This window comes from Macrobrachium nipponense, chromosome 25 (genome assembly GCF_015104395.2).
Source record: "Macrobrachium nipponense isolate FS-2020 chromosome 25, ASM1510439v2, whole genome shotgun sequence".
In the NCBI taxonomy this organism is placed as follows: domain Eukaryota; kingdom Metazoa; phylum Arthropoda; class Malacostraca; order Decapoda; family Palaemonidae; genus Macrobrachium; species Macrobrachium nipponense.
This window is the reverse complement of record NC_087214.1, coordinates 40,646,636-40,674,390: the sequence shown is the minus strand read 5'-3', so window position 1 is coordinate 40,674,390 and position 27,755 is coordinate 40,646,636. Positions and strand designations below refer to the sequence as shown.

General features: G+C 40.0%; 1 protein-coding gene and 1 long non-coding RNA gene across 4 annotated transcripts in view; one reads left to right on the top strand and one right to left on the bottom strand.

Annotated features, from left to right (window-relative positions):
• The window catches only part of LOC135199388 (zinc finger and SCAN domain-containing protein 12-like), a 55,641-nt gene extending 31,921 nt beyond the window's left edge, over positions 1–23,720 (top strand). For all 3 annotated transcript variants that reach the window (XM_064227373.1, XM_064227372.1, XM_064227374.1), the window contains 3 exons: positions 20,765–20,888; positions 22,620–23,056; positions 23,670–23,720. The gene's annotated coding sequence lies outside the window, so the exon portion shown is untranslated. The remainder of the gene's footprint in view (positions 1–20,764; positions 20,889–22,619; positions 23,057–23,669) is intronic.
• On the bottom strand, positions 22,620–27,749 carry LOC135199389 (uncharacterized). The gene is made up of 3 exons (XR_010311060.1): positions 26,213–27,749; positions 25,075–25,263; positions 22,620–24,253 (listed from the first exon to the last, which is right to left on the bottom strand). It is a non-coding gene; the product is annotated as an uncharacterized LOC135199389 (long non-coding RNA).
• Positions 27,750–27,755: the final 6 nt, after the last annotated feature.

Sequence of the window (27,755 nt, the reverse complement as noted above, 5' to 3'; positions counted from 1 at the left end):
GATTAAGGAAACAATAACTGATCAGTAGCTCATTAGCCGTGGTGTAAGTCCGGTTTTTTTTTTCTGGCACTCCTTGTCAGGATTTGTTCGTCTCGTGGTGTTAGCCCTTGGGGTTGTTGGCCAATCCCTGTGCCTTTATGCGTAATGGTGGGTCCTTATACTTCTAGGGATGATCGTGTAAGGGTCATTCAGTGTTTTGAATTAGGGTTAAATACCGCTGAAATTGTGCGGCAGACGGATTTGAAGCGTCGAACAGTTCAGAACATTGTTGCGCGGTACAAGGCGTCAGGGAAGAAAGAGGTACCTCTTCCCGCCAAGAAGTCTGGGAGGCCCCCGTTGCTGTCTGAACGATCTATTTCGCTACTGAGAAGGGAAGCAGAGCTTAATCCTTCACACAGCGCTCGTCAATTCAGGGAAGAAAACCCTGAAATTTTAGGAAAGTGTAAAGTACGTACTTTACAGACGTACTTGTCATGCAAGTTGGGATTCAAGAGTGTTGTGGCTCCTAAGAAGAGCAAGCTAACTGACGCCCATATTAAGAAACGAAAGTTTTTTTTTCATAGATTTGGTAAATGGGACGTTAATAACTGGAAAAAAGTGTTGTTCACTGACGAATCCACATTCCATTGCTCGGCAAGCACCTCAACGAAAGTTTGGCGAAGTCCCCGCCTTAACAAGTGCAGTGACAAACTTATTCGTCCTCGTGAAAAAGTTTCCCAAAACTTTGATGGTATGGGGTTCTATGGGTTATGAGGGAGTTGGGGAATTGTGTATATTTGAAAATAATGAACGAGTGAACCAGCACATTTATTACGTTGTGCTAAATGAATATTTAGAGGGGAGCTTTGAGAAGACAGGTGCTTCAATTCTTCAGCAAGACGGCGCACGGTGCCACACAACGCCATTGATTAGGAACTGGTTGCAGGATTGTGGTGTGGAGCTTTTAAGTGACTGGCCCCCTAATTCCCCTGATTTAGTCCATAGAAAATCTGTGGTCGATCATTAAAAAAACGTTTGCAGAAGGTTGACTGCTCCAATATCGAGAAACTCAAAGCCGCCATCATCGCTGCTTGGAACAGTATCGAACCAGAGATCTGTCAGCACCTCATTGAAAGTGTTCCCCGACGGCTGAAGGCAGCTAAAGAGAACAAATTTGGTGCTACCAAATACTAGAAAGTCTAAGGTAAACTGACACACCATTTCAATATCTTTACTAAATTTTTGCATTCCTTTACAGGTCGAAGAAGGTGCGCGTGTGTATGCGTTTGCCTAAATTGCACTGGGGTGTAAAGACTTTCGGCGCCTACTTTAGTACCCTCCACTTTTGTCCTTTCGCTAGCTTATTGGATGAAGAGAGAGGGGTGTGTGTGTGTGTGTGTTGCTGGTGTTCGAGGGATCTCCTCTCATTTCAGAGGGCGGAGCCCTTGGATGCGAGAAAAGTATCCTTATTTTTTGTTTTGAATCATATTTCCTTTCTTTTATAGGCTAACAGTGGTGATTGGTGATTACAGCAGTAGATGGGTGGATATCTTCGTGTTGTCTATAACCTAAACTTGGAATTGTACCTATGTAACTCATAGCATGCTGTGATACTGGCTGGTTCTCGAGTGTGTGTACTTTTTCCCTATTGGAAATCATATTAATTTCCCACTGTTATCCAGGAGTTTCATCACTGGACAATGTCTTTATGGCTGCCTTGTGATTATTAACTCTACTTTTACTGGTAAATGTGCCTCATTCTATACAAGAAGTCTTGCAGAAATTTGAGAGGAAGAAGTCGAAGAGGAAAAGAACTTGTCAAGTGTCTTCATCTTCCTCTTTTTAATCACCATATATTTCTTTAATCTCCTCCCCTTTGACTTCTGAGGCTCCCTGCCAAAGAAGGAGAAGGTAGTCTTCCCCCCCCCCCCCCCCCCCCTCCCCTTAAGAAGTCTCGTCACCGGACTTCTAAGGGTCTGCCTCCTCAAACTGAGGAGGCAGTTAGGTGTTCCGCTGGCTCACCTGTTCATTCGGAAACAGGAACTGTCATGCTGTTGGGAGCCGTAGAAGTGCAAACTTCAGTTTGCACTTCTGCTGCTAGTCTTAGAGGTTCTGCCCTGAAGACTAGTTCCATGTCAGGCATTCGCTCACGAGATAACCTGAATGCACTTAAATCTATGGATTTGTGTCCATCTAAAGTCGGTGATGTTGAGTCTGCTCACTGGCACGACTCAGGCACGGAGTGGAAGAAAGGAGTGAGTCACTCAGGTGACTCGCGCCTTACTGGTGATTGCTCGGTACCCAGGGTTGATGTGACGGTCCTGCCAGTCCTCAACGAGGACTGGGATGCGTCAGAGGACGGTACCGGCCCTCACCAGTGAGATGTACCCTAACTCCACCCAGACCACAGTCACATTCGCGTGGCTGACCGGTCTTGGTGGCGACAAACATGTCTCCTGCTGTGTGAGAGTTTCGTAACCCTCCTCGGGAAAGAATTTCTCCAGGACGATAACACTTTCCTAGACTCGTGAGGTGAATAGGTGGGATCCTGCAGGGTGCTCTCCGTAGGATTCAGCGTCAGGGGACTAGGTTCCTGGAAGGATCTTAGGGACCCACCGGACATACGTCCACATCGTTGAGGAAGGATCTGTCAAATTTGGAGACACTGCTCTCCCTGGCTTTTTCTGTCCTTTAGACAGATTTTAATTCACAGTCCTCTATGGGTTTTGGAGTTTTGGGAGCCTCGAGTGTATATTCTGTTGAATTGTACTCGCATTCCAGTCTTAAATGCTCACATTTAGGACTGGTTTTTATGCCCATTCCTTCTCGATTTCTACAGGAGTTGAGGAGGGCCCCCACCCCAATGATCGTTTGATGAAATTTGGGGGTCTTGCTGAACACTTAAATTTTTGGGAATTTCTAGCAATCTCCTAGTGTTTTGGTCGTCTATGATCAGCAAACACTCGGACAAGATGATAATTCCTAATAACTTTTACTACAATATCCAGGAATCTCGCTGAATGCTCGAATTCCTTGGAATTTCTGGCATTCTGTTATATTTTTCTGTAATTTCCAAACACTCTGGCAAGACAGACATCCCTAGTAACTGTTATTACGAAAATTGGGAGTCTCGCTAAGCCATTAAATTCCTTGGAATTTCAGGCAATCCCGATAATTAATATTACAATAATCAGGATTCTTGCCAAGTGCCTGGATCCCTTGGTTTTGCTGGTGTTTGCCGAGTGCTCAGCTTCATCATATTGCCAAGTACCAGGGTGACACAAGGCTCGCCCGACTATTGTCTTACAAGAGTCAGTTGTTCTCACTGAGTGTGGGAATTCTTATAAATTCCAGCGCTCGCCGAGTGCTCACTATCACGAGTGCTTGGATAGGGAGACGAGCCTTTACCAGTACAGATGAGTTTGCTCTACAGTCTGGTTTGGAGTTATGCAGAGCTTGGAACTGCATGCAACACCTTCTAGGTGAATGGTCAAGTACCATCCTCGTGTCTTAGGGTCCGAACACGTTGCACAGCAGACAGAATCCCTATTTATTCTTCTTCTTGGAGCTTCGACCTCGAAGGAGAACTGTTAATTGGGAAGAAGTGATAGTTCTTTGTTGATGATTAAAACTCATAATTATGTAGTGGTAATCTGCTCAGCTCATTTTACTCGCCTTGACCAGACAGCTCTGCTGAGCCAAGAGCTTGGCTCTAACAAAAAAACACTGCTCTTGATTGGTGTGGTTCCTTGCCATGACATAGCACCCTCCCTTCCTGTGTTGTAGTGAGTTTTTCATGGGGGTCATCGTCTTTTAACTTCTTCATCTGACACCTCCTAACCTTCCTCTTTGAAGACTTCCACAGCCTAAGAAGAGGAAGACAATTCTCCGTCCCCAAAAGGTCTGCATCCTTTCCCTGGGGAGGGAGCAATTGGCTGTCTCTTCGGCTCACCTGCTCCTTCTGGAGCAGGAACCTGAATGCTATCCTCAAAATATAGTGTCTCGGGAGCCCCAGGAGTTCGAATCCAGGTTCGTTCTCCTGTCTCTGGTTCCAAGGGCGCTGCTCATGGAACCGGGTCTGCGTCGGGTACTTGTGTACAGGTCTCTCCGAGTGTGCAACCTCCAAAAGAAGTCGCACATCCACAGTCAGTGATAGGTAGTCTTCTCTCCATCATGATAGTGGCGCAGGGCGAGAGAAGAGACCGAGTCACATTGGTAGCTTGGACCCACCTGTGAAAGCCAGGAAGGGCTATTCTTCAGGTGCCCAAGATCGATGTTGCTGTTCCTCGGGACAAGGCATCTGAAGGAGATAGGAGGAGGTCCTCTTTGTGAGGTTCGATCACAGAGAAGATAGATGCGTAGCAAGACGTGGCAAGTTCTTGCCAGCTTTTACTGCATTTAACTCTGTTCAAGTTTTGCTCACGTTTGTGTGAAGGAAACGGTTGTAGGAAATGAATGTTTCGTTTAACAAAGTAAGAACATTGCAAGTTCAGAGAAGAGCAGGCAAGAACAATCAATCCTCCTCTCTTGTTTTCCCTCTACTTCCTGGTTACACCAGAATGAACAAGGGGATAAGAGGAATTCTGTGGAGTCTACTCCTCAGAGTTTGAATCAGAGAGACTGTATTGGTTCAATCTTAGGATCTTACCAAACATGTGTCAATCTATTCAGGATGGATAGCACGGAGAGGTTTGAATGCCTTTCCAGTGCTACTGTTTTGGGAACAACCAGTTCAGCTTGAACTATTCATCGTCTGTATCCTATCACCATAGAACTCTCCCTTTGAGATAACTTTACCTTCACCATTAGAGAGTGAAGGAAGTCTGCTTCCAGTCATCATTCTTATCTCTCGAACAAAGAAGAATTAGGCTGGAGCGCAATTTATAGGAACCTGTGAATATACTAGTATATTCTCCTTGTGACATGCTTCTGATATCAGTTGCATCGTCCAAGTAATAGGTGCATATCTAAGTTAATTCTTCTGGTATGTGACCGAGACAAATAGAGCCTTCTCTTACTTAACCTTAAACTCAGAACAGCCTTTTGGGCCTCCCAAGAGTTTCTGGTTTTGATTTTGGGGAGACTAGTGGTATTGTTTACCAACAAGACCACAACATTTGTGTTATCACTGAGCAAGAGGGTTTCTTTCCCTTTCATTTCGGTTAAAATGCAGATGGTCGATTGTATATTTTGTATGCTCGATGATTCTAGCTGAACACATTCCAACATTGAATGCACTATCAGACAACTCAGTATAATGTGTCGAGAGAGTGGCAGAGTACTGCTCTCTCTCTCCGAGATAGTTTGTCTTAGTATTGTTTCTCCTCTGTCAAGGATTCTACCACTTCAAATCTCTCTGCCTGGTGATCACAGACTTAGGTCTCTGGTTGGCTTGGATTTCTTGCATAAGGCCTATGTCTCATGTTCCACATTTGTCATTGTGAGAATTTTTAGACAGAGATATATCTCATTAGACTCAGTATCATCTTTGTTACCCCACGGTATAACAGAAGTCTGTTGTCTTCTGTTCCTTCGCACCTTTCCCCATCAGCCGCTGCGATGATGCAGTATGACTTCCTTCAGACAATTTGAGTTTTGTCTTCTGGTATACATTTTCTAATTGGAAAGGTGTTCAAATTATTCTTTGTTCACCCCGAATTGAAAATGAATAATGGAAGACTTTGCCTGTTCCCCGCCCTACTAGCTCTGCTTCCAGCGTAAATAGAAAATTCTTCCCTGATCTAACCCACAAGAATCAGTTCTTCAGGCAGTACAATCCTTGTGTTTTCATTACTGAAAAATTCTCCGCCTTCATTGCAAGCACCGACTTTCTCACCGAGCAGCAATGAAATAGAGGAATAACTTTTCAATAATCTGTAAAACTCAAGGGTTAGAGCTGTCTTCACTGGTTGGGGTCATAGACAGGACTTTTTCTATGATCAGAATTGTGAGAGTTCACTTCTCTCTTGATTCAACTGTGAAGATGTAGGTCCACATTCACCTTAGTTATTCACTAAGTAGTATTGTTTCTCCTTGATTAAGATTCAACTACTGATGAGAAACTTCTGTCTTGCTATCATAGAGATCTTGGTCTCTAGAAGGCATTTGAATCTTGTCTAATGTGCACATGCCTCACGAGAATCATCAGCTCATCTCTCAACATCGTTGGCGAACATCGACACCCTTTATTGAGTGTCGATCCCCTTATCCACTGCTGACTTCCAATGCAGAAGTGTCTAAGACACCCATTCCTCCAAGTCTTACGAGATGGTGAGAAACTCCTCTGCAGTTGGATACGTCCACTGTTCGCTCTGTCAGGGAGCGAAAAGTGCCAGTGGCTGGGTAGTCTACATTTCATCACTCCGAAGAATATGTCAGACCTGAAGATATCTTCTTTCAGGTCTGCCCACAGGTCCTTGGAACCTCTTTTCTTTGGACTGGTGGTATTTGCCCACCCAGCTCCTTCAAGAGGACAAGTTACATCTCGCCTATGGTGTGCAGTTCTAAGAGGTAAGAAGGATGCGAGAATGACTGGCCTCTCCACTTTCCCCCCCTCGTCCTTCTACTCCTCTTCTTTCAAGTTGAGGATAGGACTTGAACTTCCACTTGCAGGTTGGCGATTGATGCAGTAAGCCTGCACATCGAGCTTCCTTTGTATTCTTATTAGAATCATAGAAGCAATCCCACTCCTTCCTCTAGCAAGGGGAGGAAGGAGACTGGCCATAGTGCAAACCCTTCCCAGAACTTTGCATTAATGCCGAAGACAAAATATTCTACCCAGCCCATTTTCAGAGGAGTTATAATTCCTCACTCATTTCGAAAAGGCCCAGAAGTCTAACTCTTGATCATGCAGCTCCTATACTCTGATCAAGTCGTCAGAGGCTGGGCACTCCTCCTCGCTCTTACGACCAGGAGGAATAGCCCAGGTGTGCAGAACTCCAGTCAGTTCTAGAGGCTCACTCACATTCCTCCCCCCAATCAGTGAGTCTTCCTAATGTAAAGGACTAAGGGTTTGTATATCGTGTTGGAAAAAATCACAATTTTTTTTAAAGTAAATTGTATTTTTCCTAACTATACAAACCTGAGGTCCTGTACATTAATGCCCACCTCATGCTTCCCCTCAATCTGAACTCTGGGCCGAAAGGCAAAGTGGAGTGTTTACGTCCGAGCCTAACCGTCTACAAGACGGTAGTTGCTGCCTAACCACCTTGTTCAAGAATTTAACGGCCATAGTCCAGCCTACGCTGAAAGTAATTCCTTATGTAAAGGACCTCAGGTTTGTAGTTATGAAAAATACAATTTACTTTAAAAAATTATGATTTTTCAACTTCTCATGGAAAGTAGGTTAAAATTTTTAAAATATTTTTTCTTACACCATGTGTATTTGCATATCTTCCTCTTTCCATTAATGTGTTTTTTTTCTTAAATTAGTCAACCATAAAGTTTTGCCATCATGGGGTGCTGCATGTTGATTTATTACCCTGGCTCCTAAGGGTTAAAAAAAAAAAAAGATACTGACATACAATCCACAACTGACACCTAACACAGAGAGCTCTCTCTACCAGTCCACACCAAAATGCATTGCTGGTTCAAAGTACATACATTGTTTACATTTTTCACCTTCCTGCAGCCGCCATCTTACGTCCTATGACATCACAACACAAACGGTTTCACTTGAAAACATAAAGATGCAATTTCAGGTAGAATGTTCGGAGGGTAAATTAGATTGCAAATTAGTTAACTTACCAAGTGTCTTATAGGTCTGTAGAATCAAACTGAAAAAGTTCCAGTAATTCGACATTTCAATGGTCTCTTTAGTCTCTAAGAAGCATTAACTGAAATTAATAGTGCTTTAACCCTTAAACGCCAAGCCGCTATTTACCAAAGTGTCTCTCGTATGCTGGCGGTGTTTGGGAGTTAGCGCCGAAGCGGAAAAAAAGTTTTTTAAAAAAATCACAGCACGCTTAGTTTTTAAGTTTAAGAGTTCATTTTTGGCTCCTTTTTTTGTCATTGCCTGAAGTTTAGTAAGCAACCATCAGAAATGAAAAAAATATCATTATCATATATAAATACTATTGGAATACAGTGGTACCTGGACATACGAAAGGCTCAACTTACGAAAAACTTGAGATACAAAAGCAAATACGAAAAATTTTACGGCTCTACATACGAAAATTGCTCAAGTTACGAAAGGTTGTTGCTGTAAAGTCCCGAAATTCGCACGGACCACCTAAAACAATTTTAAAACTCCTGCGCCGCCAACTGAGTAAACTCGCCACCATCCTCCCGCTCTCCCTCCCGCTCTCTCATTGGTTCCTGATGCTAGTCACCCTATAAGATCCTGCTCCCCTATTGGTCAGCATCTACCCCTTGTGCTTTAAGTATTCTATTGGTAAAAGGATGCTGTAAATTGAAAAACTTATTCATGCAATACATTTAATAAAAAAAAAAACATTAGGTAAAGATAGAATAAAGAATAGAAATGAATGGTTATTTTACTGTTTGGTAGTTTCAGTAGTTGAAGAGAGATAATGAAAATTTATGGCTTACTGTGTACTAGGAAAAGTGATTGCTTGGCGATCGTTTGATACTTGTAAGTGCTGGATGTAAACAGAAGTTTGGAAGCTTTTTTTTTTTTCTTTGTTTATTGTTAATGGTTACTTAATAATTATTTGAAATGAGTACATGCAATACATTTAATAAAAAAATTGTGAATTAGATATCATAGAATATAAAATAAATCAGACTGCTATCATCGAAGCCAACAAATACATATTTTTTAGAATTCTTCTTCTGTTTTAATATCACGTTACATATATGTTTCATTATAGCTGTCAGTAACTCGGTATCTCCATTAGGTAAAGATAGAATAAAGAATAGAAATGATTGGTTATTATACTGTTGGGTAGTTTCATTAGTTGAAGAGAGATACTAATGAAAATTTATGGCTTACTGTGACCTAGGAAAAGTGATTGCTTGGCGTTCGTTCAGTACTCGTAAGAGCTGAATGTAAACAAACGATTGGAAGGTTTTTTTTTTGTGTATTATAGTTAATGATTAATTAATAATTATTTGAAATTAGTACATACTGATTATTTATACATTTTATTGGCATATTCTAAGCTTTTAGCTTCTTAGGTTTAGATGTCAGAATCATAGACTAGGCTACAGTAGCAACTGCTAACATAGGCTAAAGTCCTTATATATGCAGTAAAAATGGGGTTGAACATTACATGCAGTTGAATATTACTCAAGTATGTACAGTATTTTGCCGTTTTGGAGTCATATTTCTTCCGTCGGATCGGCGTCGTAACGTAACCCTAGAACATGTGTTGTAGGCCTGGAAATATAATTTACTGGGGTGTTTTTGTAGGGCTTGGAACAGATTAGGCATTTTACATGTAAAATGCGGTTCAAGATACGAAAAACTCATGATACAAAGGCCGCCTTGGAATGGATTAATTTCGTATCTCGAGGTACCACTGTATATGACAGCACGAAAAAAAAAAACTTCATATATACAGGCGGTCCCCGGGTTACGACGGTTCCGGCTTACGACGTTCCGAGGTTACGACGCTTTTTCTTAAATATTCAATGGAAAAATCCGTCCTGGGTTACGACGCTTGTTCCGAGGTTACGACGCTGACGCTTCCGACACTCCGAGTTAACGACGCTTTTAAAAAACGCATACTATGATAAAAATCCTTTATAGTTTAGCACAGTATATTAATAAAAATAAGTTTCTGGTTAGATTACAACAAAAATTTTGAGATTATGATGATTTTCGACACTTTTTATGTTGTATTTTTCTATGTTTTTTAGTGACGCCTCATATGCGGAACTAGTTTCCGAGCGAATGAATACATACTAGTTTACATATAACAGTCCAAAAGCGCAAATAATGAAAAAATCATTGCTTGTTTCCAGTAATAATAACAAAACGAAGTTTCTGGTTAGATTACAACGCAAATTCCAAGTATCCAAAGAGAGACATTATCCAGTAATTTGATCAGAGAGAGAGAGAGAGAGAGAGAGAGAGAGAGAGAGGAGAGAGAGAGAGAGAGAGAGAGAGAGAGAGAGAGGCGTCTTCCGACGCTCCGAGTTAAGGACAGAGAAGTGTTCGTTTCGTTAAACGGCCTCTGACTCATGCCAGTAAATGTTTGTTGATACTAATAAATTATTAAGCCTATTTAAAGATACGTTTACTTCTTAATTAGTCTATATGATACGTAAATAGTAATCAACTGTTCTTGTAGCCCTCAATATTTGGCAAAATCGAAGTATCCAAAGAGACATTATCCAGTACGTAATTTGATCAGAGAGAGAGAGAGAGAGAGAGAGAGAGAGAGAGAGAGAGAGAGAGAGAGAGAGAGAGAGAGAGAGACGCTTTGGCAACAATGGTCTCGGGGTTTTTTATAGCTTCCTTCTGCTTGATGATCGTGGATATTGTAGAAGGATTTCGACCATACTCGTTTGCCAAATCGACGATACGAACGCCACGTTCATGCTTTGCTATAATTTCATGTTTGTTCATGAAACTTACCTGTCAGATATAATATAGCTGTATTTTCTGAAGTCCGACAGAAATTCAAAAACTTCCGGCACACACAGTGGTCGGACCAGGTGGTTAGTACCCATTCCCGCCGCTGGGAGGCGGGTATCAGGAAACCAGTCCCATTTTCTATTCATAATTTTTCTGTCGCCGGTGCTGGAAACACCTGTTTTCAGTACCTCCGTCTTAGGATTTTGGAAACTTCATGGCCGCTAAATATCCTAATTGTCTTTTGATTTATTGACTTGGATTTGTGGCTAGGCATACGCTATCTTAAATTGTTTTGAATATGATTCATTTTTGTATATCGAATCTAGTTAGGCTAGTTTCAGAGGGTGTTGTCTGCTAAGATAGGGTGTGGCTACCGAAAGCTTCGGTAGTTCCGCACTCGATATGCACGAGGGCTATGTGTCCTTGCTTCTTTGTTGAGATTTGTCATGTAAGGAGTGTGAGACTTTGTCTAATTCCATAAGGAAGACGTATGATTCATATGTACGCAATTAATCAGTAAACAAAGTCAGGGTAGGCTAACCTACCTGTAGACTATTTTGCCTAACCCTGTAGTATGGCCTACGGGCTATAAATATGTCTCGTGAGGTAATGCCCTTTACGTTATAGATTCCATCTGTATCTTGGAATCTAAGGTGCTCGCTCTCCTATCATTGTGGTGAAAAGTGCTACTTCTGTAGCTTTGTTACTCCTAACCCTGTAATGTTGCCTTCGGGCCCTAAACAGTTTCTGTAGAGGGTATTGACCTTTCTCTGATACTCTATCGATTCGTAACTTAGAATCGAAAGTGCTGGCTTTGGAGAGCAAAAGTGAAGTGGCTAAGTGCAGTGACAGTGCCCCTTGTGTAGTGGAGGGTGCGTCAGATCGGCCTTATTTCGCCTCTAGGCCGGGACCTCTGCTTGACTCCCAGGAAACAGGGAGAGAGCATGTCGAAAGAACCGAAGGAGGGTTACGAGGACTCCCTCCACCGATCTGACATGCCTTCGGCAGACCTGAAGTTACTCCTAGGCTGCCAAAGTGCGTGCACGAATCCTGAAGGATTGCTTCTCGTCCTCCGAAGCGTTCCTCCCTGCGCAGGTTTGGAGCTTTCGGAAGGACTCGCGCCCTCTAAATAGAAGCTTTATAGAAGAGGACGTTTCACGTCCTCTCTCTCTCTCTCGTCATGCGTTGCAGTGAGAAGTAAGAAGGCGAACGTCGCCTGAACTCGTGTACGTCTCCACCGAGAAAAGGGAAAGCAAGTCATATTAGCAGGACGCTTTTGAGCGCGGACGTCCTAGGCTTTGTTGCTGTGAGAATAAGAAGGCGTTCCCTGTCGCCCCGCGTATTCCTCACACGATCAACCCTTCACCTGAGACTGCTTCGTGCAGTCGGTTTTCTCTCCGAGATGTCTAATGCGCTTCCCTGAAGGCAGTTTCGCTTGCATTGACGCCTGTCAGGAGCGTGACGCTTTTCTGCACGCTTTTTTTTTTTGACGCTCGGCTTGGACGGGACGTTCGGATGGACGCCAGGCGCGCGCGCGGGGTGTCACGCCAAGCGCGCACCAGTAGACGCCAAGGCCGCCGCGCACGCCAGTGGATACCGAGCGCGAGCGGCGCGCCGAGAGTGCTCGCTGCTCGCCAATGGACGCCGAGAGTTGTGCTCGCTGCTAGTCAGTGGACGCCGAGCGCGCATGCCAGGTTGTGTTCGCCTGGCTGAACGTTTCTGTTGAAGTCTTCAAGCTGATTTGGGCCTAAAGATTTTTTACCTAACTTCGGTGATCCCTTCTACATAGCCTGCGAAGAATGTGAAGTAAGCAGTGCTTCGGAGGAAGCTTAAAGTGAAAAGGCAACTTCGTTTTCGCAAACCCAGCAAGACCACGGGTTTCGTGAATTATAGAGGTCTTTGTCAGTAATATTGCTTTTCGTAAAGTCCAGGATTGGATGGAGTTATGGAAAGCTCAAGGAAAGATCTCTTTTGCTCTACCGCAGTCAAGACTTTCCGCGGTAAGGCAGCTATGGGTTATGTAAAAGCTCGACGTCCTGCACGTCAGGACTCTCGGGCAACGTTCAGTAGGATTCTTGCAAAGGCACTCATCAAAAGGAGGAAAGCGCAAGACAGGACTTCCTTTGCCATACTGCCAATAAATTTTGATACGGGAGAGGAAGCTGGTTGGAGAGTTTCTTCTCTTCCCAGGATAATTTTGCAAGCTTTTTAGCCCATCTGAAAGGGCTTTTCAGATGATAGATTTTGTTAGTTCCTAGTCGGGACTTACGCTGCCGAATTGAACATCGTCGTTCTACCTGTCGTAAATAAAATGCTCGACTTCCTGGATTACGTTTTGTCAATTCAGTGAATTTCCCCCATTGACAATATACTATCGTTTTGTCAAGTAAGTGGGTATCCCCTCATTGACAAATTATCTCTTGTCCCGTAAATGGGTTAGTTAGTCATTGACAAACTTCTTCATTTAACTTTATATTGCGTAAGCGGATAAGCTCTTATTGACAAGATTCGGAAGAGCTCTCATTCATCATTCGCAGACTCGTACAAGAAATAGACTTGTAGACTACGTCAATGAACGCTTATGTCCAATAACATAGAAGCTTGAGCTGTCCGCTTCAATTCTCTTGAGTTTTGTTTATGAAACTTGCCTGTCAGATATGTATGTAGCTGTATTTCGAATTCAGCTATAGTATATATGTCTGCCAGGTAAGTATGAAAAAACTTTATTGCAATATAATATCATATTTTGCCTTGCGTTATTTTTACTACTGTTGGCTCAAGTCATATACGCTTGCTGTAGTTACCTCTTCGGATGGCAACCGAGAGGTCTATTGTCTATTAATTTAAGGACATTTAATGGTTACTCCCTGCAGCCTTCCAGGAGTTTCCGATTTATCTTTTACCGTTGTATGGTAGTGTTATGACGACACAAACGCATCTATATATTTAGCGTTTTCTGTTTCGCTTAAATATACCAGCTTGAGAGTCTCTTTATGCTAAAAATTACGGACCTATCTTCGTAGAATAGGGTAGCTGGCAACCCAGGCATAAAGTTAAGAGACGACGATCGTAAGCTGCTGCTGTCACTGTCCTCTCCGCCAGTACAAACGAGGCAGTACCAGCTCGTTCGCTGTCATGCGCTGTAGGTTACGGTCTCTCTCTCCTGCGGGATTGACTGACTAACCGTATCTCTGTGCTGGCAGTTACGTCTCTCTCTCTCCTGCGGGATTGACTGACTAACTGTATCTCTGCCCTACAATCACGGACTTTAGCCTAAGATTGAGGGGATTTCTTACATGAATGAATAAATATTGCATTCGTTTTGCCTTACTATGTTCTCAGAGATATCTCTTACTCCTTTCGGTGCTCGTTACCGCACGGTATAGGACTACGAGTCTACCGCAACATTTCACTATTATATGCTCTCCTGCTTAGGCAAAGCGCAGCCTTTTTAGGGAAGTAAACATACTGTGTGAGGGAATGGATGAGCTTGCTGGGGACCATTTCCTTCCTAAAGAAGTTTGTTTCCCTGAATAGACTGCAATTCAGACCTCTACAGTTTTTCCTAATGGGAAACTGAAATTTTATTAAAGATCTAGGAATGATTCTGAACATCTCTCGTGCGTTAAGTATCACTTGAGGTGATAGAAAGAAGGTGCCGGACATCTGGAGAGGGTTTCAGATGTCCTGGATCATAATCTGAAAGAAGTGGAAGCAATTCTGTCGTCCCTCCAGTCCTGGAAACGAGTTTTTGGAACCAGTGGTCCATATCAACTCTGATCTTCCACAGCTCTCCTCATATCTTAGGAAGTATCTTCTCTCGGTCCCTGTTCGGGTTTACGAGAAAGAGCCTATTATAACAACAGACGTAGAATGTAACGATCCTCTAGAGGTTCGTTACAGGATTGCAAAAGTCCGTACGAATCGTCTCGATCGACGGCAGCAACTACTGACTTCCGAGTGGAATCTTTCTTTAGAAGTATGTTGAGAGTTATGGAGACTTTAGGGACGTCCTTTCATACATCTCTTCGCTATGATATTGAACAGGGATGGATGTTAGTCTCTTTTCCCCTTTTTTCAAACGCTTAGGAAATGTAATAAGATGATTTATACCATCACAGGGAGCGACAATGACGCTAATCGCCCCAGTTGGCCTTCAAGATCCTAGATTCACAGAGGTCACGTCCTTCCAAGGACCTTTTCCGAGAGAGTCGGTCTACTTTAACACGAAAGGTACCTATAACCTCTCCGCTCTGAGTCTGACTACGTTCAGACTATCGAGATGTTGACAGCATAAGATTGCCGTCTTCCCTTTCCGTTTGAAGAAATGGGATAAGCTGGCAGTCACAACTATTAAAGAATACGCAATATGTTGTTGACCGGCCTTTGGGCTCAGAGATTTGCTTCTGTCAAACAAACAAAGCCCTTCACGATCTTTGAGTTCTGTGGAATCTCGAAACTCGCTCACCATCTACTTTTTGTCTCACCTGTTTTCTCGGAGTCAGACACTCGTGCGAGATCAGGAGACACTAGTAGCCCTGAGTTTCTTGTTGACGAAGTCGGTTGCGTTTACACACCCCGATGATCGTTTAACATGAGACCAGGTTGGACTGTCAGGCATTCGTCCTTCGGGACTGAATCGCCTTTTTGCTCCTCGCTCCTTTCTTCCTGGTCCCACCAGGAAAGCTCGAGTCAGGAGTGGCTCAGGAGTTGATCGCTAACGACGTTGGGTTGCGTTCATACCCCAAGGTTTGCTTAGCTTGAATCGCCCAGGCAGTCCAGACACTCATCCTTCAGCGAAGAATAGTGCCTTATGGTCTTCAGGGTACAGCCTTGCTGTCCTTGATGCGTCTGAACTGGTCAACTGGTCGGTCACCTGACTTTAGTACAGACTGACTGACTGTGCATGTCCAGATCGAAGCTTTCAATATGGAACTTAGACATAGTCTGAAGTTCTTGATGTCAAAGCATTCGAACATCTCCTACCTGTTAACTTCTTGCACGTGATCAGGAAGGCCCTTTTCTAACCACCCTAGATACGACAAAGAGGGTTAGTGAGGTTTTCAGCCATCGTCAGAAGTTTTGGCATTAGAGAACACAAGGCGGTGCGTTCTCTAAGCCTTCCGTTGTGGCCTAAGAATGGAAACCCGTCTTGTTCTTGGGCCAGGAGCTTGGAATCAAGGATGGCACAAGTTATTGGGCAGGAGCCAGAGAGAGTCCTGTGCCCTGTCAGGTCTCTCAAGTTTTATCTACATAAAACTCAAGAAAGTCGAAGTCGTACGGACAATCTGCAGTGTTCCGAAAGACCAGACTTGCCCATATCGAAGAACACCCTGGCTTTATGTTAAGGAGTTCTTTCAAAAAGCTCCTTCATTGTGTTGGCACAAAGATTTGAAATCTTTTGATTTGAATGCTCACGAGGTGAGGGCGCGGCCTCGGAAGCATTTCAACAGAGCATGGCACTCAGCAACATCCTGAGTACCATGTTTTAGCGAAGCAACCTCTGTGTTCAATTCACACTTCACCCTGCGAGATGTGAAGATGGCATATGAGTTCTGCTGCTCGCTAGGCCATACGTGTCTGCAGACACAATCTTGGGGGCAAGTAGTACCACTCATCCTATCCTGTAGAAAATGGTTAGGAAGAGCTCGTAATTTAGTAGTTGAGTCGCCGACAACGGTGACTTCTTAACTCTTAAGCCTTAGTTAACACACCTTAACTTTGGCTAGGTTGGTCAGGTGGTGATATATTTTTATATATATATTTTATTTTACTTCTTAGCCCTCATGGTATGGTCAATATGGTCTAGTCACGTCGTGGTCTCGCCCCTGTTGACAGATCATCTGGAGTGCACCAGCTATATAGGTCTCTACCTCGCTGGCAACTCTAGTAGCACAAGCAGACTTACGTGGCAATAACCATGAAGCCAGCAATGCTAACAGGTGGAACCAAGATGTAAATCATCTGCATGCATTTGTTTCCCAAAATCCTTCTATTCTGTCCCTTCCCACCTCCAACGGTGGGATTCAGCTATATATATATCTGACAGGTAAGTTTCATGAACAAAATAAATGATACCTAAGTTTTTCATGGAACAAAATGATATTGTTATGATACAATAAAGTTTGTTCATACTTACCCTGGCAGATAGATATAATTAAGTACCCACCCACCTCCCCTCAGGGGACAGTGGAAAATAAAAATTATGAATAGAAAATGGGACTGGTCCTGATACCCGCCTCCCAGCGGCGGGAATGGGTACTAACCACCTGGCCGACCACTGTGTGTGCCGGAAGTTTTTTGAATTTCTGTCGGACTTCAGAAAATACAGCTATATATATATCTGCCAGGTAAGTATGAACAAACTTTATTGTATCATAACAATATCATTTTTTTTTGCTTCCATCTGAAATCATTTTCTTGGGTTTTTGTTTATTATCACCTGCTTTGTCTTTAGCTTTGAGACCCATGGTTAATAATAAATAGACAAAATAACACGAAAAATAGGCGCAAATACAACGAACTAAACAACGAACGTGTTAACATGCAGCACCAACAAACAAACAGACTGAACGCCATTTATCGGTCGCCTATACAACTAACACTCATCGCAAAATCGTATCTCAAATATTTCGTTGTATATCAAAGCTTGTTATTTTCGCAAATTTTCTGTTATATCTCAAAACATTCGTATATTAGGGCAATCGTATGTCAAGTTTCCAATGTAATTTGATCAGAGAGAGAGAGAGAGAGAGAAGAGAGAGAGAGAGAGAGAGACGCTTTGGCAACAATGGTCTCGGGGATTGACGTAACGTTTATTTTCTGAACAGATAGGGGACAGAGAAAGTGTTCGTTTCATTAAACGTCCTCTGACTCATGGCAGGAAATGTTTTGTTGATACTAATATATAAGCCTATTTAAAGATACATTTACTTTAATTAGTCTATATGATACGTAAATAGTAATCAAGCTGTTCTTGTAGCCTCAAGATTTTGCAAAATCACTCCAGGTTGTACATAAACTTCAAGAATGTAGTGTCACCGGAGGGATTACAATAGTTTTTACCTTCAAGAACCAGCATTCTTTTATGAAAAATAACTCCAGGTTGTACATAAAACTACAGGAAACAACATGTAGTGTAACCAAAGGATTACAAGTAAGGTTTTTATAACTTTTTATTAGTTTAAGACATATTTCCAAGCGTCGTTCCGGCTTACGACGATTTTCGGCTTACGACGCGTCTCAAGAACGGAACCCCCGTCGTAACCCGGGGACTGCCTGTAATTGTATACAAATCGTGCTGTGAGCAAAACGGTTAAAGCTAATGAGTTAATTTTTTGTTGTTGTATATAACAAATTGTAAAATGATCAAAGCAACACAGAGAAAACATTATTACAATATGATGCATGAATTCGTAACGCGTGGACATAAGAAAATTTTTTTTTTCAAAAATTCACCATAAATCAGAATACATATTGTGCTAGAGACTTCCCGTTTGTTGCAAAATGAAGGTAATTGATTGAATATCACTAAACTGTAAGTATTTTAGCTTACAATTGCAGTTTTCGACCATTTCGGTTGAGTGAAAGTTGACCAAAGGTCTAATTTTTTCTATTTATCGTGATTTATATGAAAATACTTCAAAACTGATAAAGGCTACAACCATGAGTTATTTTTTTGTTGTATTCTACATGAAATTGAGTACATTTTCATATATAAAACTTTATGTAACGGCTAATATAAAACGGTACAAACATTACGACAAACTGGCGAAAGAATTTCTGATTTTTTCGGCAGTTACCGCACGGACGTAAGGAAAAAGTTTTTTCAAAAATTCACCATAAATCAAAATATTGTGCTAGAGACTTCCAATTTGTTGCAAAATGAAGGTAAATGATTGAATATTACTAGAATTTAAGAGTTTTAGCTTAGAATTGTGTTTTTCGACCATTTCGGTCGCGTCAAAGTTGACCGAAGGTTGAAATTTTCGCACTTATCCTGAATTATATGAAAATATTTCAAAACTGATAAAAGCTACAACCATGGGTTGTTTTTTGTTGTATTCTACATAAAATTGCACACATTTCCATATATAAAACTGTAACGGCTAATATAAAACAGTGCAAAAATTACAACAATGTGACAAAAGAATTTCTGAGATGTGTCTCCGATGCTTTTTAGTGCGAGAAGAAAGAAATTCACGCATGCGTGCCTGGGTAACGCTTGTAAACAAAACAGCAGCTTGATCCGTGAACTCCCAGCATCCATCAAGGCACGTGATTTAAAATTTTTCGCAAACTAGGCCTACAACTATTTTTACGCGAATATTTAAAAAACTTTTTGTAGTCGATGTATCGTACATCAATTAAGCACCCGACAGACAATTTTAGTCGATGTATAATACATCCAGTCAGCGTTTAAGGGTTAACATTAGTCTGAAATATGGATATATTTACATTGTCATTTATTTAGAGTGGTCTGAAAATATGGATATATTTATACCGCCATTTATTTAGGGGAGCTCTCATGTTACTTTGAAATGGCAGAGTGTAGGTGTATAGGCTTATTTTGTGGAGAATATGGTCCTCATATAGTAGGTTTACTAAAATGATCTGAATAAGCTTTTAGCAAAACTTGGAAGTAGTGTAAACCTAGCCATTTCTTTGCTGTAAGTGTTGCAGGTAATTTTATGTAGTTTTCGGCGAATTGCAAAATTCCACTTCTTGGCTAGATCTTGGTTTTTTGTACAGAGAACATTTCATAGGGCATGTGCTGTACCAAGGTAAATTTGAAAAGCTAAGAAGTTACAGAGTAAGAAAAGAACTCCAAGGTGTGGACTAGCGGGTAAATGGTATCAGTGTTGCCTATAGGCCTATAAATCTTGTTGGGTCTTTATTTCATCGTTTCTCAATGTTGTCAGTCTCTCTCACACACACACACCTCATTGCATCATTTATTGGTCCTATTTATTGGTTTTCCATTGCCAGAGGCTTGGTAACCTTTTTACTCCCAGCACTGACACTCCGTCATCTAAACTCCTCGTTACATAGGCCTATGAGAGGTGGTTACTTATTTCACATGGATTTTGTGTACTCCATAAGGAATTCCAGTCACTTTTATTATCTTATAACTCATGACATAGGGCTATGAGAGAGTACATAGTTCACATAGGTGTATGATCTAGTTACTGAGTTCACATAGAATGAGTTTAATCCATAAGAAAATCCAGTCAGTTTTGTCTGCATAAGTACCAGTTTTTTTTTTAGACCAATTTAAAAAAACTCTGCTCTAAACAAATTAATCGATGGATTTCATAAACTCCTTAAACTAAACTTTTCCAAAAACTATTTTGTTTTATGAAATACAAACCACTGGTTTATAAACACCCATTACAACATTTAAAAAAAAAAATTGTTTGAGAGTTTTTGAAATCCAGTGATTAATTTGTTTATGGCTGAGAGTTTTGGTTTTTAATTGGTCTGGAAAAAACAAACCTTTGGTTAATTTCTTTGGACCCAAGAGAGCAGTTTTTAAACAGTATAGTAAAAATGGTTACTACAGGATTCCCCCCCCCCCCCCACCCCACCCCCCCACCCCCCCCCCCCCCCCCACCCTGTGACTAGTTAAAATCCACGAATAGTCGGAACCCTACTAAAAATGCTGAAAACAGCCTTTTTGTTAGTTAAAACTCAAGAAAAACCCACTAAAGATGTTTATACTTGTTTTTTTTTAAGTTTAACACAAAAGTGCATTTTATGATGGAATTGATAAAATAACCAGGAATTTCTGGATATTTCTCATAGAAAATTACTGTGAATAGGCGAATTTTCCATGAATAATGGGGGAAATGTTCCCGTGAGAAATCCGCGAATGCGCGAGTCTGCGAATCTGGGGGGTTCACTGTAGTTGTTTTACACTGAGCTAGCAAGACAGCACAGGTTCTTGCATTGATTAAATTGGGAAAAATACAATATTTCGGAGTTGGTGAATGAACTGTCATATGTAGTGAAACTTATTTGCATGCCAAAGTTGTTTGTTCATACTTCATTTAATTAACCATTCATTCAGTTCCTTAAGTTTGGATGTCAAACAAAGTGTTCACTATCTTGGCTAATGAATGAATCATACGTAAAGTTTACTCACTGTAAACTAATTTCTTTAAAGTAGTTTTTGAAAAGTAATATTTTTAAATACAAAAACTTGTAGGAATGTTTTTAATGTTTTAAATCTTTTCTTTCTAGAGTGCTGAACGTGACATGAAAATGTGAAGTCTTCAAGAGATGGTGTCATATGGATACTGAAATCACAAATCTTATTTATTTAATTTAATCAGGGAAAGGAGACACCTACAGTGTCATCATTTTTGTAAGTATCATGCTGCACTTAACAGTTAGTTTTTTGGTTCCTAAGTATGTTATGACAATACATACATATTAGTCTCTCAATTTCTAAATTGTGTGTACAGATGGTTTTGGACATTTGTAGAGATACTTTCTCTCTCTATTAAAGCACATTTCTATCTTGTGACCCTCTTGGGTTGAATAATATGTTATGTATTCTTCCTGCTTTCCAATTATTGAAATGTATCTGATTTATTAACATTTTGTCATTTAGATGGAATAGTAAAATATGAAGGTTCCTATTCCAGATCATGGTTTAATTTTTGGGCCATGGTTGATTTTTTTTTTTTTTTTTTTTTCAAATTATTCTTAGGAATGGAATATATTTATAGAGTTTAGGCCAAAAGCCAAGTGCTGGGAATTATGAGGTCATTCAGCGCTGAAAGGAAAATTGAGAATATAGCAGGATTTAAAGGTGTTGCAGGAGGAAAACCTTAAAGCAGTTGCATGAAAAAATAATTGTTAGGGGAGTGTGGAAGGTGAGATGAAAGAATATGAATGGAGGGACAGAGATGAAAGAGGTTGAAGTTAGGGATACTGCAAAGGACCTTAAAGCAACGCCTAAAATGCCTCGTGCAAGAGGTGCAAAGACCGCGCTGCTCCTCATGGGGGTCTCTCAAGCCAGACTCATACGTTACTAAATTCAAGTAAGGAGTATATTGAAGCTTTTGTTTAGAAGTGTGTAGTGACCTAACAGTTGTTGTTTATACAAGTGTACTATACCTGCATTCCTCTATAACTAAATTTTGTTTTGGGAGGAATTAGGGAACTTAGACCATATGCAGTAGGCACAGTCTTGTTAGGCTATTAGGGGGTATTTTATTACTTAGGGAATAATAGGCGTATTTTAGGCTAGAAGGTTATTTTACTCTATTGATATGTAAGTACTGTTGTGAAATGGTATTCTTAATTATTTTGATGTAATTCCGTTGTGCTCAAGTACTATAAACCTTCAGTCACATATTTTTAAACAATTTGAGAAATAATTTTGGACAGATTTGAACCTATCAGAGACTCGTCTACTTGTGCCAAGTTTTTGAGACGGTGTAACGTAAAAAATATAAAATTTCTATGTACTGCACATTCACACACCTATGAGCATTGGTCATTGTACTGTACATAGATATGTACTGTACATAGATAATTCTAGAACTTAGGAGTAGAGGTCATGTATTTTGATATAAATTTGGCATTAGGCAAGTGATTAAAACCAAATTTGGACTAGGCCTTAGGAAAATTAATTTCATGAACAGGCTCAATCAATCATTATGAATGAGGGTAAATGTAATTTGTCACAGCTGCTGAGGTTTCCTTAATTTGCAATATTTTCATAAGATCTGCTCTTACTTGCCTGTTCATCTTCTTGAACTTGAGGTTTTGCGTCTTATTTTCATTTCCCGATAATAAATTGCAGATGTGATTTAATGATACGTAAATAATAATGTTAGAATATACTCGACTGAATAGCAAATTATTGTGCAAATGAGTAGGAAATTCCTATCAAAATAAAATGGACAATATTAGGATTTATTGAAAGATTCATTACACTGTTTGCATGTGAGACATGATAAGTCCTTTAATCCCAGTTTCAATTTGTTGTATGTTTATTTCAGTAAGTGATAATTCTCCATGTTTATGTTTTTTGCATTTCTGTTAGCGACTCAAAACTATAACAATTTAGTTTTCCTCATTACAGTTGTTTCTGAAGCAGAGAATTCCACAAGTGCCTGTAGGTCTATGTGACGTCATGCCAGCCTTTGTGAAGCAGAGCCTTACATGGGACAGTAGGCCTGCATGACCTTATGCCTGCCTTTCTGTGAAGCTGAGAATTACACATCAGTACCAGAAGGCCTATATGATGTTATGGTAGCCTGTTTGTGGAAGCCAAGGATGAACTCTGTGACAGTAGGTCTATATGATGTCCTGCCAGCCATTTGTATGAAGCTGAGAATTACACATCAATAACAGTAGGCCTATTTGATACCATGCCCATTCTCTTCTGTGAAGCTGGGAATCACACCAGTTCCAGAAGACCTATATGACGTCATGCCAGCCTCCACGTGAAGCCGAGAATGACATCGGTGCCAGTAGGCGTATGACATGTTATACTAGCCACTTTGATGACACTTTCAGGTGATTGTTAATTGAAATCTCATTTGTTTAAAAGATGACTTACATTCAGTTTAGACTATTTAATCTTTAGACACTGAATGCTTCCTTCAGAAGTAATGTAATTCTACAAAGTGAGTTATGCCAGTATTGTGATGTGGCTTTATGCTTGTAGAATTTGAACTGAGGATAATTTAAGACCCTTTCCTGTGCACTGATTAATGTTAAAGTCTTAGATTTTTAATATGTTAAGGGACTTACAAAACCTCTGATTGACTGAGCCTAAATAGGGCTCCTAGTGTCATACCTCATGAGGATGGCAGTAATCCAAGTATGCCTTCATTATTCAAGAGCTTTCAAGTCAAAAGTAAGTAATATATGTAAGATTTTAACATCAATGCATAGGAACAGGTTTTATATATTTCTCAACTATGAACTTGGTTGTACTTATACTGGTTTAACTGAGTAGTACTTGGAAAAAAATGTCTTTTAAGAAAAATATACTGAAATTTATTTCATAACTGGCACTTCTAATAAGATTTTATTACTTTTTATATGCATCTAATGAAAATAAGACAAAGTTACTAAATTTCCTACTTGCAACCAGCAATTTAATTTTTCTTTTTATTTTCTACAGGGAACAACAGGTGGTGGTTTTAGGATGAAGAAGAAATATTATTTAGTATCAGGTCATCCAGGGCAATGCAAATTTTCAGAAAATTTCTAGACACCTAAATTTTTTTTATTTTTTTTTTTCTGCTGCTGCTGCAGCTCCAATCAGGCCGTACATGGTGTGAGGCTGGCTTGCTTGTAAACATTTGTGGCAATAAAATCCCTATATAAAATATTACCTTAATACTTTTTTTACCCATTTTCCCATTTTGACAGTTGTTCTTAAATGAACTAACTGATTTAATTTCCTGATATCCATATATTTTTAAACACTCAAAGTTATCCTATATACGTATTTCTAAACAGACTCAAAGTTAGTAGTACTTTAAAAAACCCTAAGATGAAGGTTTGTCATACAATAGGAGCTAGTCCTATAAATGAACTATATCATTAGATGTTACTAGCATGCTTTTCAAACTGTAGTCCTATATGCAAGTCCTTTGTAGATGCTGAGTCTTGTGCCTGCCCTGTCGCATCCTTCGCTTTGTCTGTCTCCATCAATTCAGAGTAAAAGTTCTCCAACTTCCCTCCAGGCTGTATGGCAGCACTCTGAAAAGAATTAAGTCATTTATGTGGTAACTGTGTAATTTAACTGCTTTAACTTACATGAATTATGATTGGTGGATAGGTGTACTACACAGTTATTACTATTTTTTGGCCCTACAAATAGTACTCTAAATTTATTAGTATGTACTAGCTATGTAAATCCCCCCGTTTTCAGTTATTCAGCAGTTACTAAACCCACTCCCAATCATACAACTCATGACACAAATGAACTCTAATACTCGGGTAGCCACAGAGTTGAATGAAATTGAGAGGAATTAATTTTTACATCTTGTTAAATTTTTTTTTTTACAACCTCAGCATGCAATCTTTTGTATTTTTTTTTTCCAAACTTAGCGTTTAGTCAAATAAAAAAGCAAATTCTTTAATGACTTTAGACCTACTACTTGGAGCAGTTTTCAGCTTAGAGCAGCATCTGCAATAAAAACCATTATATTGAAGATGCTACAAACTGAAAAAATGCTCCAATCATTAGGTATAAAGTCATTAGTGCACTTTCTGGCTGCCTTCATAGAACATTTGAGCTACTCAAATCATAAAATGCAATTTCAAATGATTTTGGATCTCAATTCAAATCAAGAAGTCTTATTTACGTACAAACAACAAAGTTGACTTTAGCATGCAAAAACGTGTATATACACTTTCATTTTTAATTTGATACTTTTAAAAGGCAGTTACACCCATCCTTTGTTACTAAATTCCTTCAACTTTGGAGAGATTAAGTGGGTGTCACTAGATTTACTAATTTCTCACCTATTTCTCTTTGTAATTTCAAGTTATTTGACACAGACTGGTCTTTCACTTACCTCAAAACAGACATGGAGCAAGTCTCCTAGAATTAGACCTATAAAAATGTGGATGGAAAACATCTCCTTGGCCTAAACTTATGAAAAGGATGGAACACAAGTCTCCTAGGCATAAACGATTCCAAACTCCATTTCCTTGCAGTAGCTATCCACATTCCAAGTCAAAACATAAGCCATCCCTTTACCACTCTGAAAAATCATTTAAAAAGTCGTTAAAATATAAGCATAATGCTTTACACTAACTTATATAAGTTCTAGTATCACGATACCAAGTTTAAAAAAAAAAATAAAATCCTCTGGTATATTAAAACATGCAGGTTAAATTATTTAAGGATCTGGCAGGTCAAGACAAGGGTAAAATATTAAAAATTTAACACATCCTATCATTTTCAGCCTTACAGGACAGGTTAGACAGTAACTGAGAGGGGTAAGAAGATTCCTAGGCCTTACACTGATTACCGTTTCCTAATTCATTGTGGTGTTATTGTTCCTTATTGTCCAGTTTGGGTTAAAGGTGAGCCCGTGTGCAATGAGAGGGGAGCTTTTTTTTATGCTTGAATTTCATTGATAGCATCAATTTGCTGAATTTTAAAATGGGAGTCTCTCTTATAATCCCATCTTTTGGATGCTATAAAGAAAATTACATAATGAGATGGCCAACAATTATAAATTTTCCTCCTTTTTTTTTTTTTCTTTTACCAATTGACTTAAGATTCTCATATAGCATGTAATCACTTAAATATATATTTTTAGTTCAATGAATTTTTTTGTCAGAAAAGAAATTAGAAAAAAATTTAATTTTGTGTCTCTCAGAATAAAAGATGTGTGGCGTAGTTCCGTGACCCTCTTCACGCAAGAGAGGAACAGCCATTTTTGTAGCAGAACCACCTGAATCAACAAGCAAATGTGCAAAGACAGATCAAGATGCTGCATTATTTGTGGAAAAACAGCTACCTCTAAAAGAAATCCACTTAACCTTCTCTTGGAATTTCCTGGCCCAAAAATGTGAAGAATGAAGGCAGCTAAACACTTAGTTCGGCAACCTTTATGAATGCATACAGGTAGGCAAAACACACAGAAAAGTTCACAAAATCTGCGGGCTTAATGTTACTGGAATAAAGTTAAAATGAGCTCAAACCTTTTAGAACAAATGTAGAACTGATGAGCCGCAGGATACTGAGAGCACTGAAGAAACTATCTTCAAATTTTAGGAGCAGTCATATATCTTGTAAAGCTTCAGAGTTTTCCTGTGTTGTCTGTCAAAAGGAATTGAAAGGAAAGACTTCCAGAAATATTCTAGGGTGACATTTGTAGAGGCTATTCCTCTTGTTAAAGATGAGCTGAAAAAAACGTTGTTGGAAGCCTTAGCAATTTATTGCAATAGTAATGGAGGTAATACTTAAAGCTGCTGCTCTCGACATCTTTTATCACAAAGAATGTTGGAAATCACACTGTAGACTCGTGCATAACACTCACACAAATACTAAAAGGACAGAAAAACGTTGTCAGAGAGAACAATGGGTACAAGGCAAAAAGCAAGAAGCATTCAGTAAATTGCTTCACATAAGAGTGTATCTTGACACATGCAAAGAGATCTGCTGTTTATAAATGAAGAAATTAGAGATAAATGTGATGATAAACAGGCATTACGCTCCCTTCGTAATAAACTTCAAAACACTTCAGTGAGGATATATAGTTTCATTCCAGGTGCCTAAAAAATGAGCCTCCAATAGTATACTTTCCAAAGCATGATAGTGCATATGTAAAGTGCCCTCAATAATTGGGGCATGCAAACTACCAATTTGATACATAGTGTAGCTCATTGATTACATACAGCCTTTCAACATGAACCTGGAATATTGAGAAGTGCATGGGCTTTTAGGTCATGTCTTACCCAGGATTAGAATCACAATCTATCATTTTTGGTTCTGCGTCAATAAGTCTAGATACAATGGATAAAGAACCTTTGAGGCTTCCAAAATCTGATATGCGGAAAAGTCTGACATGCCCTACTGTTCATAAAAGCCTTACTCATAACACTAGACTTAGAACATTAAAAATTTCCATTTTGAACCTGAAAAAGTTCAATCAGAACCTCAAAGTTCTACTGAGACCTTCAAAAGTATGTTCAATTAGAACTTTAAAAAGTTCAATTACTAGAACCATCAAAAGTTCAATTTGCACCTTCAAAGGTTCAATTACGTAGAACCTCAAAGTTTGACTGAAACCTTATAAAGTTCAATTTGAACCTCCAAAACTTTGATTGGAACCTCAAAGTTTGAGTGGAACATTCTATGGAGGAGTAATGATAGTTTATATTTGACAACATCTCCAAAGGTTATGTGTGTGTGTGAGAGAGAGAGAGAGAGAGGTTGGTGGAAGAATGAATGGGAGTGGTTAAATGGCGGTCGGAAGCATGTCTGTTTTGGCGCTCTGTAGGAAGTCAGTGGAAGTCTGTTACGAGAGTCGTAAAGGCCTGTTTAGTTGTTTTGGTGTTATTTGATAGATTTTGGGGTTGTGAAGTTGTTGTGCGTGTGTCTGTCTGGTTGTGGTGAGGTTGAAGAGGTTTGTGGTGCATTTTCGGTGTCTGTGAGTGGTGCTTGGGGCAGTGTTGATTTTGGCGGGTTGTTGTGCGTAGTCGTTTTTTTTCAGGCTGTTGGTGTTCGTCTGCAGTGATTTGT